Source organism: Lagenorhynchus albirostris, chromosome 16 (genome assembly GCF_949774975.1).
Source record: "Lagenorhynchus albirostris chromosome 16, mLagAlb1.1, whole genome shotgun sequence".
Lineage (NCBI taxonomy): Eukaryota > Metazoa > Chordata > Mammalia > Artiodactyla > Delphinidae > Lagenorhynchus > Lagenorhynchus albirostris.
This window is the reverse complement of record NC_083110.1, coordinates 74,893,096-74,904,196: the sequence shown is the minus strand read 5'-3', so window position 1 is coordinate 74,904,196 and position 11,101 is coordinate 74,893,096. Positions and strand designations below refer to the sequence as shown.

At 47.6% G+C, this 11,101-nt stretch overlaps 1 pseudogene; it reads right to left on the bottom strand.

Annotated features, from left to right (window-relative positions):
- Positions 1-10,631: 10,631 nt before the first annotated feature.
- On the bottom strand, positions 10,632-11,091 carry LOC132507513 (large ribosomal subunit protein uL22-like; annotated as a pseudogene).
- Positions 11,092-11,101: the final 10 nt, after the last annotated feature.

The following is an 11,101-nucleotide window of genomic DNA, read 5'->3' as shown; positions in this document are numbered from 1 at the left end:
CGTTTGTGTCCTTCCTTTCCTTCTCCATCAAAATCTTTAGGAACACCTTTCAGAACATCCTTCCTATGCAAACATGTACAGGAGACAAATCAATGTCCAGCAGTAGCACAGGCTGGACGTGTACAGCTGCTAGGACAGAAAACACAAGGTAAATGCCTACGAGCCTGGAACCTTGACTACTTAACGCCTTCTTTATTTGTGAACTGGGTCAAAAGTCTCAGCACTCAGCCTGGCCTCCTGACTCACTTCTGTTTATGAGGTAGAGAATCGGATTTGGAGTTTACCTCCATTAGGATTCTAAAGGAAGCTTAGATATTATCTCATCAAAATCAGAGGTGGAGTGAAAACAGCCCTAGACTTACCTGTGGACACTTACCTTTGTGACCTTAGGCAGAGGGTGACACTTTACCTTTCTGATGCTCAGTGACCTCAACCGCTCACCTTACAGAATGTTCTCAGAGTCTGATAAGCTGATAGAGGGGAAAACCGCTCCCAGCCTGCGTGGAATGCTCCCGCCCTGGTTCTTTCAGACTGCTTGTCTTCAACATTTCCAGGATGATTGTTCTGTTATCTTTTGAGAAACCTTAGCTGTGTAGCCCTGCTGACAGCTGTCTTCCCGAGGCCTCATTTCCTCATCTTTACAATGCTTGAAAGGATTTGGCCTCATCATAGTTTATAAACTGGCCAGAGCTGTTTCCTTTTGTCCACACAGTGGGTTTTATTTTTAACTGAATGTGTAGCTAACAGTTAAAAATAGGGAGATTTCACATAAAAACCCAGGTGTCACCTGCCTGGTCTCTCTGGATATTTGAGCTTGTTGTCCCTGGCTAGGGGGTCTAGAAGGGTCTCCAGCTCCAGAATCCTAGAAGATTCTAGATGGGATATTTGGGACATATTTAAACTTAAAAAAAAAAAAGATTCCTTGTTTATCTGAAATTCAAATTCAACCTTAATGTCTTGTGTTTGATCTGAAAACCCTAGCTCAGAGATCAGACCACTGAAGCAGAGAGCTCTCACTCCCTCCAGATGGGACCCAGAGGGAATCTTTCTCCTGTTATTATCATTAGACATTACTGACTGAGTGGTTTTAAATTATTCCTTTGCTGTTTTTGCCTAACAAGCCCCAAAGGGTGTTTGATTTTGACAGTCACATTTACAGACAATGAGGAAAGCCAGAGAAGTGACTCAAGTTGCCCAAGGACACACACCAAGGTAAGGGCTACTTTGAGGTTGCAGTGTAACCAGAACCTGTTAGCATCCCTCTGTGTGGAAGGCTCTGGATCGGCCAATGAACACAATGAGAAAAACAAACAAATAAACAGAAACAGAAAAAAGAAAAAACAAACAGAACAAAACAAAAAAACACTCTCTGCTTTTCCTCTGGTCTTTTTTTGGATGGAGAAGTTTATTACATAACAGTACTTTCAGTGTTATTTAACAAAAAAAAAAGTATGTGGAATATTCCCTTATTGAAATTACAGTCTGGGAGCAAACCAAGAACGTTCAGGACCCACAGACGGCATTGAGGAATGCTGGAATATTCCATGGATACTTGTCATCTGAAGAAAAGGGAGAGGACTCTGAATTCAAGAATCTGCAGTTTACCTTTCAAACATCCTTGTCATCATCATCATCCTGCCTTGCATGTGCAAAGCACTTGTATGTTTCCAGCAAAAATATTTATTGAGCCCCTTCTGTATGCTTACATGCTGGGCCCTGGATCCTCCAGACAGGCGTTAGCCTCTTTGACAACACAAATTAGAACAGTGAAATCAGGAGGATGATCCAAAGTCACAGTAACGGACTGAGCACTTGACTTTCCCTCCCCTCACAGGCACTTCCTAGCTCCTTCCCTGCTCTATTTTTCCTTAGCAATGATCACGTTCCCACACATCATATATTTTACTTTTTTATCTGGTTTATTTTCTGCGTGTCGCATTAGAATGTCACGTCCACACCCACAGGGATTTTATCTGTTTTGTATCCTCAGTGCCTAGAACAGAAATATTTGTTGAATGATGGATGCCACCAGCCCCCTTTATGAACAGAGTCAGAATCAGAAGTCAACAGAAGGAGCAACTCCAGCAGTAAACTCCTGTTTTTACTAGAAATCAGAACGCAGAGAGAACAAGAATCAAACATGAATCAAACATTCTCTGAACCCAGATTTCTTCCTTTCTTATTCCCTCCAGAAACTGGGTAGCAGAGAGTTAAAGACAGCTCTTTCCTATTTTTCAGTGTGAAAATGAAACTCACACCCTGGGAAGGGAGTTGGTGGGGTTGCTTTTGAGGTTAAGGAGTCAGAAGAGTGGCCCTCCCATGTTCCTGGCCTTAGCCAAGCCATAGGAAGGGTGATTCTCAGTCATTACCCAGGATGGGGTGGGATTAGGTGACCTGCGCAGAATACAGATCAGGTGACTGATTCTCCTTCTGGAGAATTCTCGTGTCCCAGGGCTGGAACACAATCCTCCTTCAGGGAGGAGCTCTGAGGGACCGTCCATATGCCATGCTTACTGGGATACAAGAACAGGATTTCCAAACAGGTCAGCAACCAATCTCGAATTCCAGGCTCACACAGGAAAAAAAATCGAGGGTCAGGGGAGATGATTGCCTCCAAGACCCTTAGAGAACAGGACCACCTGCCCTAGGTGCACTTTCCTGCCTTAGGACGAACAGGCAACAAAAAAGGGAACCTGGCACTGAATATCGCCTGATACCACAAGACCCCTGAAGGTCCCCAGCAACCCACGTGATCTCTGGGGTCTGGTGAGGTTCCAGCCCCATCAGACACCCCAGTTAGGTCATACATTAATTATCCTGACTACCTGTGGCAGGTCTGGGATTCTGGGAAGCCCTAAAATTGTGGAGCACACAATGCCTGCATCTTCCAAGCACGTGGACTCTTGCTCCAGCGTGGCGAGAAAACTTGAAAAGGAAGATTTTCTGAAGCCAAGGTGCATGTCCAGGGCCACAGCCGGGTGGCTAATTGCCATACTGAAGTGGGGAACACTCATGAGGGTGAAGGGCTCTTTCCAGACAAAGCTGGGGGAGGATCTGGGCATGAGTCCATCTTGGGCTCTGGGAATTCCTCCTCAGACCCCGGCAACTCACCTGTCTAATGCTAGCCAAGTTCCTCAAGTCAGAGGCCAGTGGTTTCTCTCATCCATCTTGCCGTTTGTCAGAAGTGTTTGTTTACGTTCGACAAGAACCAGTGCCTCAAGTGTTCGGGAAGGCTGACGTGTGCCGTGCTGTGACCCCCAGGGGAAGGGAAGCAGAGGTGACAGCTTCCACCAGCTGACCCTATGGACGCAAGCAAAAAGCCTGGTCTCCGGAGTCCATCTGAGCTGACTAGCCATGACCTTGGGCTTGTTACCTTGTTTCTCTGAGCCTCAACATTTCCCCATCGGTAAAATGGAGTTGATAACAATTCCTACTTCACAGCCTCTGCATACGTCTTAAATGAAATAATGCACGTAAAGCTCTTAGCCAAGTGCTTGGCACACATTACTGGCTCCATCAATAGTACCCTGTTTAGCCCAATTCCTGAGCCCACCTGAGCAAGGTGGATGACACATTCAGAGTCTCTCACCTGGGCAGTGGGTATGGTGTGGACCGCCCACATATCTGGATGACCAGGATAGAAGTACTCATTGTGGTCTAGGACCTTGGGAAATTTGATATGGCTGGGGAGCAGGGCCATGTGGATATGGTGCTGGGGAATAAGGGGCCTGATTTGGAAGGACCCAGGATGCCAGTCTTGGGGGAATGTGATGACTGATTTTATGTTTCAACTTGACTGGGTTAAGGGATGCCCAAATAGCTGGTAAAACGTTATTTCTGGGTGTGTTGATGAAGGTGTCTCTGGAAGAGATGAACATTTCGATCAGTAGACAGAGTAAAGAAGATCACCCTCTCCAATAAGGCGGGGGCACCATCCAATCCGTTTAAGGCCTGAGTAGAATGGAAAGGCAGGGGTAGGGTGAATTCACTCTCTCTACTTGAGCTGAGACATCCATCGTCTCCTGCCCTCAAATATTGGACCCCTGATTCTCAGGCCTTTGGACTCATTCTGAATTACACCACTGGTTTCCTGGCTCTCCAGTTTGTAGACAGCAGGTAATGGGACTTCTCTATAACTATGCAAGCCACTTCCTATAATAAACATGCTACCGTAACTCTACCTATCTATCTACCCATCTCCTATTTGTCTTTTTCTCTGGAGATCCCTGACTAATACAGGGAAACTTCAATTTGCTTTCCCAAGTACCCCCCACCCCCTTCTCCTGGCCACAAAAATGCATAAATATAAATAGATTAGAGCAGGATTGTGAAGACTTCTTCATCATTTTCAATCATCTTTGCTCCTTCAGAAACATTTCACTTTCACCTGGAACCACCTCCCCTGGCCCCTCCCCCATCAGCAGACCTAACAGCAGGGCAGCTCTAAAAATAGCTTGCCTTCCAGACCCCCTGGCCAGTAAATACATCTTTGTTCTCGGCTGGCATTTAATAACTGTACTTTATGGTGAAACAAAAGCTGTAATCAGAGTCCAACAATGGAAGCTGCAGCCAGCGCTGAACAATACTCAGAATTCCCATGGTGATCCCCGCCCCCAATCCGCAGCTGTGAGAACCAGAAGTCTCAAGCATGAATTCCATTCACAATTATTTGCCTGGTCCTAGTCCCACTGCGGCTTATTCGAATCAACAGCTTTCCTGCCTCCTCAGCGGGGGTTTCGGGGCTTTCGAGAAGCTGAAAAGGGATGCCAAGCTTGAGCCCCTGCCAAGTGCAGCCCGTGCAGGTGTGCACGAGGGGGCTGGCCCTGAGAAGTCTGCACGGTTGCTCGGTGACAGGGCCAAACTGCCCCGAGGCTGGAGGCTTCAGCAGCTGTCTCAGAACCAGCAATTCATGCAAGACTTCCTTCAGATTAAAAAGAGCTTTGCACTGATTTTCTTATCCAGCACTGCAGTCTGTGCATTCCAGGATAAGCCCAGCAGCTGGCTTCTCCTGCCAGGTTCAAGTCCTAGAACCTCGGAGAGAGAAGGTCTTCAAGAGGGACTATTCCAGTGGGTCTCAAGCCTTGTTGTGTGTTAGGATCATTGCGAGTGCTTTAAATAACATTCTTAGGACAAGACCCCATCCCAGACCAACTGAATCAGAATCTCTGGCAATGAGGAATTGACTTTAGTATTATTTATTTCTTTTTTCTTTTGTTTTGTTTTGAAGTATAACTTAAGAATGTGTCCCCCAAAAATTATATGTTGAAGCCCCCATTCCCAATGTGACTATATTTGGAGATAGGGTTTTTGTAGAGGTAATTAAGATTAAATGAGGTCACAGAAGTGGGGCCCTGATCCAATAGCATTAGTGTCCATACAAGAAGAGACACCAGAGATCCCACCTCCCCAAAATGTGAAGACTCAGCACAAAGGTGGCCATCTGCAAGTCAGGTAGAGAGCCATCACTAGGAATGGAATCAGCCAGCACCTTGATCTTGGACTTGCAGCCTCCAGCACTGAGAGAAATAAACTTCTGTTTAAGCCACCCAGTCTGTGTGGTATTTTGTTACAGCAGCCGGAGCTGACTAAGACACCTAGTAAAGTCTACAGCTCTTAGATATAAAGGCCAATAAACTATGTAAGCACAATCCACATCAAGATACATTTCTCACACCCCAAAATTCTTCCTATGCCAGCCAGAGGAGGCCACTGCTTGATTTCTATCACCACAGATTAGTTTTGCCTGTTCTTGAATTTCATGTAATTGCAATTACACACCATATTGTATACTCTTTGGGGTCTAACGTCTTCTGCTCAACATTGTGTTTGTGAGATTTATCTATGTCATTGGGTGTTGTAACAATTTGTTCTTTTATTGCTGTGTAACATTTCATTTTGCGAATAAAGCACAATTTACCTATTCTATAGGTGGCCAGTTTGGTTGTTTCCCCTCCTGTTTCTTTTTCCATGTTGCTGCCTGTGCCCAGAGTGACTCTTCCCTCCAGCTCCATTCGGCCCCCTGATCTCTTACAAATAAAACCTGCCCACCACTAAGACCCCAGTCGAAACTCATTGTCTCTTAGAATCTTTCTGACCTTTCTTAGAGAAATGACCCTCTGTCCTCTGTGACCCCACTGCTCCCCAGGTTGAAATTATAGGGGCATCTCTGTAAGGGACCATGATTTCCTCAAGTGCAGGGACCATGTCTTAATTATCTCTATAGTCTCAGCACAGTGCCCTGGAGATAGGAGGGGGTCAAGAAATAATGGCTGACTTAACATTGTAAATTAATTAAAAATTAAATTAATTTAAGGAAGAAAGAAAGAAGGCAGAAAGAAAGAGTGGCTGGTTTCTGGGAGGCAGGCCCCCTACTAGGGACGGTGGGGACACCTGGGGTCAGATCTGGCTTTGGGAAGGGAGGCCGGCAGAAACAAAGCAGGTTCCAGGCCTAGAAATGGCCCAGAGACCATGAAAGACACCTGCCAGGTGGGACACCCAGTGGGACAGACTGGGTGTGAGCACAGCGTGCGGCTGCCCAGGGCTCACACCCAGTAGCAGCCCCAGTGTCCTGATTCCAAGCCCCAGGCTTAGCTCCGGATGCCGAACCCCCTGCGGCACCTGTGGAGATGGGCTCAGGAGGCTGGGAGAATGGAGCCCTTAGGCAGGGTATCAGTGGGCCCAGCCAGCTCCAAGGGACTGGGAGCGCCTAAGTCCTGACATGGCCCGGAACTCTGTCTTAAGAACTGCCACGTGGCCCTTGATCCCTCATGATTGCCACTCCCCTTCCAGTGGGACATGTGGAGTTTCCCAGGAAGCTGGGTTAGAGGAGCTGAGTTAGTGGGATTCACTGGATTTGCTGCTGCAGGATTCCTTTTTCTGAATTCTCTCTAGTCCTTCATTTAAGTCACTTACATAAGGCCACCGATATGGTTCTCAGTCCAGTATGGCAACCCAACAGCACGACTTAGAAAGCTCAGTCTCTGAATGAACAGCTCTTCAGCAATTCACGCTTTTTGTCACAGAAAGATGGTTAGCATTGTTTAGAAAATCTGCTCTCACAAAGACTTAAATGATTGCATGTCTTAAAATGATTAGCTCACTACTGGTTTATAATTTTATGTCCTTCACATGTCTGTGATCTAAGGTTTTGACCCACGATGCTGTGGCAAAGGGATGCTGTTTGTGCCAGAGAGACCTGAGTTCAAATCTGCCACTTGCTGGCTGTGTAACTGAGCCACTCAACTGCATGTTCTGAGCTTCAGCTTCCTGTTTTCCAGATGATCCCTCTGCTGTGTAGCGGTTGTGAGGATGGGGCTTAGTGCATGGCAGGTGCTCAGTAACAGCTACCATGATGGTGTCCATTGAAGAAGGCTCACGCCCCTCCCCTCCTCAGCCCCATCCCTGGATTCGTCGTCTTTACTTCCTAACAACAAACAAGCTTTGCTCTGGAAGCTTTCCTGGTTATCCTGAAATGCTCTCCCCCATTTCATTCTCCTGCCCACATGCTGCCCGCCAGACTGTTTGTTTTGGATGCAGGAGGCCAGCCAGGGAGTGGCAGGCCTGCCCATGCAGTTCCTTGAAACCAAAGCTGCTCCCTGAGTCATTGCTGGGAGAAGCCAGTACATCCAAGCACCTACACAGGCATGTCAGAGGTAGGATACCCTGTGGGTGCACAGGCAGAGTTACGGGGTACAGAGGGCCTATAAGCCAAGCACATGGTATAGGCTTTATCTTGGGGGGTTCGGAGAAGGGGCATTGAAAGTTTTTAAATAAGAGGGACATGATCAGATTTGTGGGTTAGAAAAGTGCTCCGAACTCTTTGATGAAAACCCCACCTATATTCTAGCATCTTCTTCCTTTGCCCAGTACAGGTTTTCTGCTCTAGCCAACCCCCTACACAGACTCTCTGCACCTCTGCCCCATTGGAGTGCTCTCCACATGGCAACGTTTTCCCTGTACTTCAAGGCCTGGCTTGGTTCTTCCGCCTCCAGAAATCCTTTCCTGCCCCTCAGCACGTGTTCATTGCTCCCTTCCCAGAACCCAGGGTTCTTTCCCACACACCCAGCAGCCAGGGCCACTCAGAACTTGCTACTCTATGTGGCTAATTCTTGGAGCACACAACGCTGTGGCAAGAACAAAACTTTGCAGTCAGAAAATCCAAGTTCAAGTTCAGATTCTGTCCTTAGCAGTTTGTGATCTTCGGCCTCTCACTCAGCTTCCCTGAGCCACACTTTGCTCATTTGCTCGACAGACACCTCCCAGGACCGGGGTAAGTATCAAAAGAACGTAAAAGCACTCTGGGAACAGTGATTTTTTAAAAAAAAAAAAAAGAAAGAAAGAAAGTGATCTTTATTCCTAGATAACATGATTGTCCACAAAATCCAAAGAAATCTACAAAAAAAGCTAGTAGAATGAATTTAAGGTGGCAGAATACAAGAGCAATACACAAAACCAATTTTATTTCTATATATTAGCAAGTGAGAGAAGCCAGACCCGTATGCAAGGAAAACATAAAGAGGAAAGAACATTACTCTCCCATGAAAATTCCCTGGCGGTCCAGTGGTTAGGACTCCACACTTTCACTGCCGAGGGCCCAGGTTCAATTCTTGGTTGGGGAACTAAGATTCCATAAGCCGCGCAGAGTGGCCGAGAAAAAACAAACAAACAAACAAAACACTACTCTCCCTCCAAAAAACATACTCCATGATTCCTGTTCTACTGGATAAACTGTAGAAAATGCAAACGAATTTATAGTTACAGAGAAATCAGAGGATGGAAAAGTAAAGGGGGCAAGAGGGGGGATTACACAGTTTGGGGGACAATTAAAATGTTTACTATTGTGATTGTGTTGTTGTGTAAACAGTGATGTTAAACAAAAAGGGGAAAAGGCATGGGCTGTAGAGCCAGGGAGACCCGGGGTGGGACCTAGGCTCTGTCTCCCACTGGTTGACTGTCTCTAGGCAGGCCATCCAGTGTCTCTGGGCTAACTTTTCTCCTCTGTAGGTGGGAAGCTTAGTACTTGCCTCCGGGATTAATGTGAGGATCCAATACGTTAAGAGGCCGGCACCTTGCCGGGCACATAGTAGCCTGGCAGTGGATGTTAGCGCCCTGCCCTCCCCTGTCCAGGGCTTTGGACGTGGGAGTACGTATATGTGCGCTGACTGCCTAGCTGATTTAATTACCGACCAACCAAATAAAGGGATGGATGTGTTGGTGGATAGATGGGTGGGTAGATGGATAGATGAGTGGACTGGGAGACAAATATCTAACTGAATCAACAAATAAATCCATGGGTGGATGACCAAATGGATAGCTGAAAACATCAAGGAGCAAACGAATGTCTGAATGAATGAATAACGAATGGAGTGAGCACATCACTAAATGAGTGGCAAGAGGGACATGGCAGTAAATGACCGTCCTCCTTCAGCCCAGAGGCCCACCCTCCCCCCGGCCTTTGTGCTGTGCGTAAGGCAGCAGTTACCTTGCAGGCTCTGTCTTAGTGGCAGGCGGATGCCCCTGCGAGGTAACCAGGGTAACCTGGTGCCTGAAGAGAAGCAGCATCTGGCTCCTTGGAAGTCCCGTCTCGGCCTATCTTGGCAACAAGGACAAACGTTCTGGGACTGCACAGACTGGAGACAGTGCCGCCTCTGAGCGGCCAGTGGCCAAGCTCAGGCCTTGGGCTGGGGTGGTGTCCTTGGTGGTCACCGACCTCCTGCTGAGGAAGGGGGCGTCACTAGTTCCACTAGAGAAGATGCAATGGCCTGAGCAAGCTAGGGAGGCGGGTTGGACCCCCAGGAAGGGAGGATCTGCAGAGAGCTGGGGCCTGGCCCCACCCTGCTGATGGTGAGCTTGTGGGTCAGGAGACGGCTCCGTCAGTCACAGCATCGCCCTCGGGGCAAGGAGCAAAGACCCATCTGTGAAGGCACTCTGACTGAGAGCCATTCACAGCGCGGGCCTCTTTCTTATAACCTCACTGGGAGGCAGCTGGGCAGTGCTTGCCTCTCCGTCAACCCATTTATAGATAAAGAGGCCCAGATAGGAGAAAAGGCTTGCCCAGGGTGCGAGAGAAACAGCAGAGAATGAAAAAAAATTCCAGTCTCTCGATACCTCCACCCTTCTCTACGGGCTACAGGGGGCTCAGTTACAAAGGGGGAGGAAGACACCCTCTGGCCACCCCAAAGAGGTTGCTTTTTGTTGCTGTTCCTCTAAAATGGTACTGAACCTGTTGCCTGGTCACTTCCCCAACTAGCTGAGAGGAATCTGTCTCTGAAGCCTCAGGTCAGTTTGTTCAGGTCCCTCTTTTCTCCTCCCTGAGTTGCAGTTATTTAAGTCCTGTCTTCTCTGTGCTACTGGGAGTGATCACCTCAGTGGAGAGCCCGGCCTCTTCCCCCTCCCCTGTCCTCCCCCCATGCCTGGCGCATGTGACACAGTCTGCAGTAGCCACCAAAGGTCCCACAGCAAGTTAGGGAAAGAGCTGGGTGGCCCAAAGATACGCAGCCCAATAAGACACAGTCCGTTTTGTCAGGAGGTGAAAACAGAAGACTTCTAGAAACAACAGTGTCTTAACCCAAAAGTACAGATTTCTTTTCTTTTCTTTTTTTACTTTTACTTGCATTTATTTTTTGTGGCATTTATTCCCAGGCCATAAGTTTTTGTTTCTTCTGTTTCTTCTGGGATATCTTTTTCTTCTGGGCAATCTCCACGTCTGGTTTAGGAACCATCTGTTCTTTTTCAGTAAGGAGCATCTCAATGTGGCAGGGAGAGCTCATGTATGGGTTGACCCGACCATGAGCTCTGTAAGTCCTGCGCGGCATCCCGGGGGCTTTGTTCACCTGGATGTGCTCCATGACCAGAGTATCTACATCTAAGCCCTGAAGTTCAGCATTACTCTCTGCATTTTTGAGCACGTGAAGTAAAAAATTCAGCACTCTTTTTGGGCCACTGACCCTGCATCCAGCCCCACTGTTTGGCCTGGGCACACCTACCAACTCCACCACTGCAACAGCAGAACGGCACACATTGCTTCTTTAAAGTGACATCCTTCAGATACTTGGTGGCTTTTCGGATATGCATACCCTTTATGGCCTGGGCAGTTTCAGAG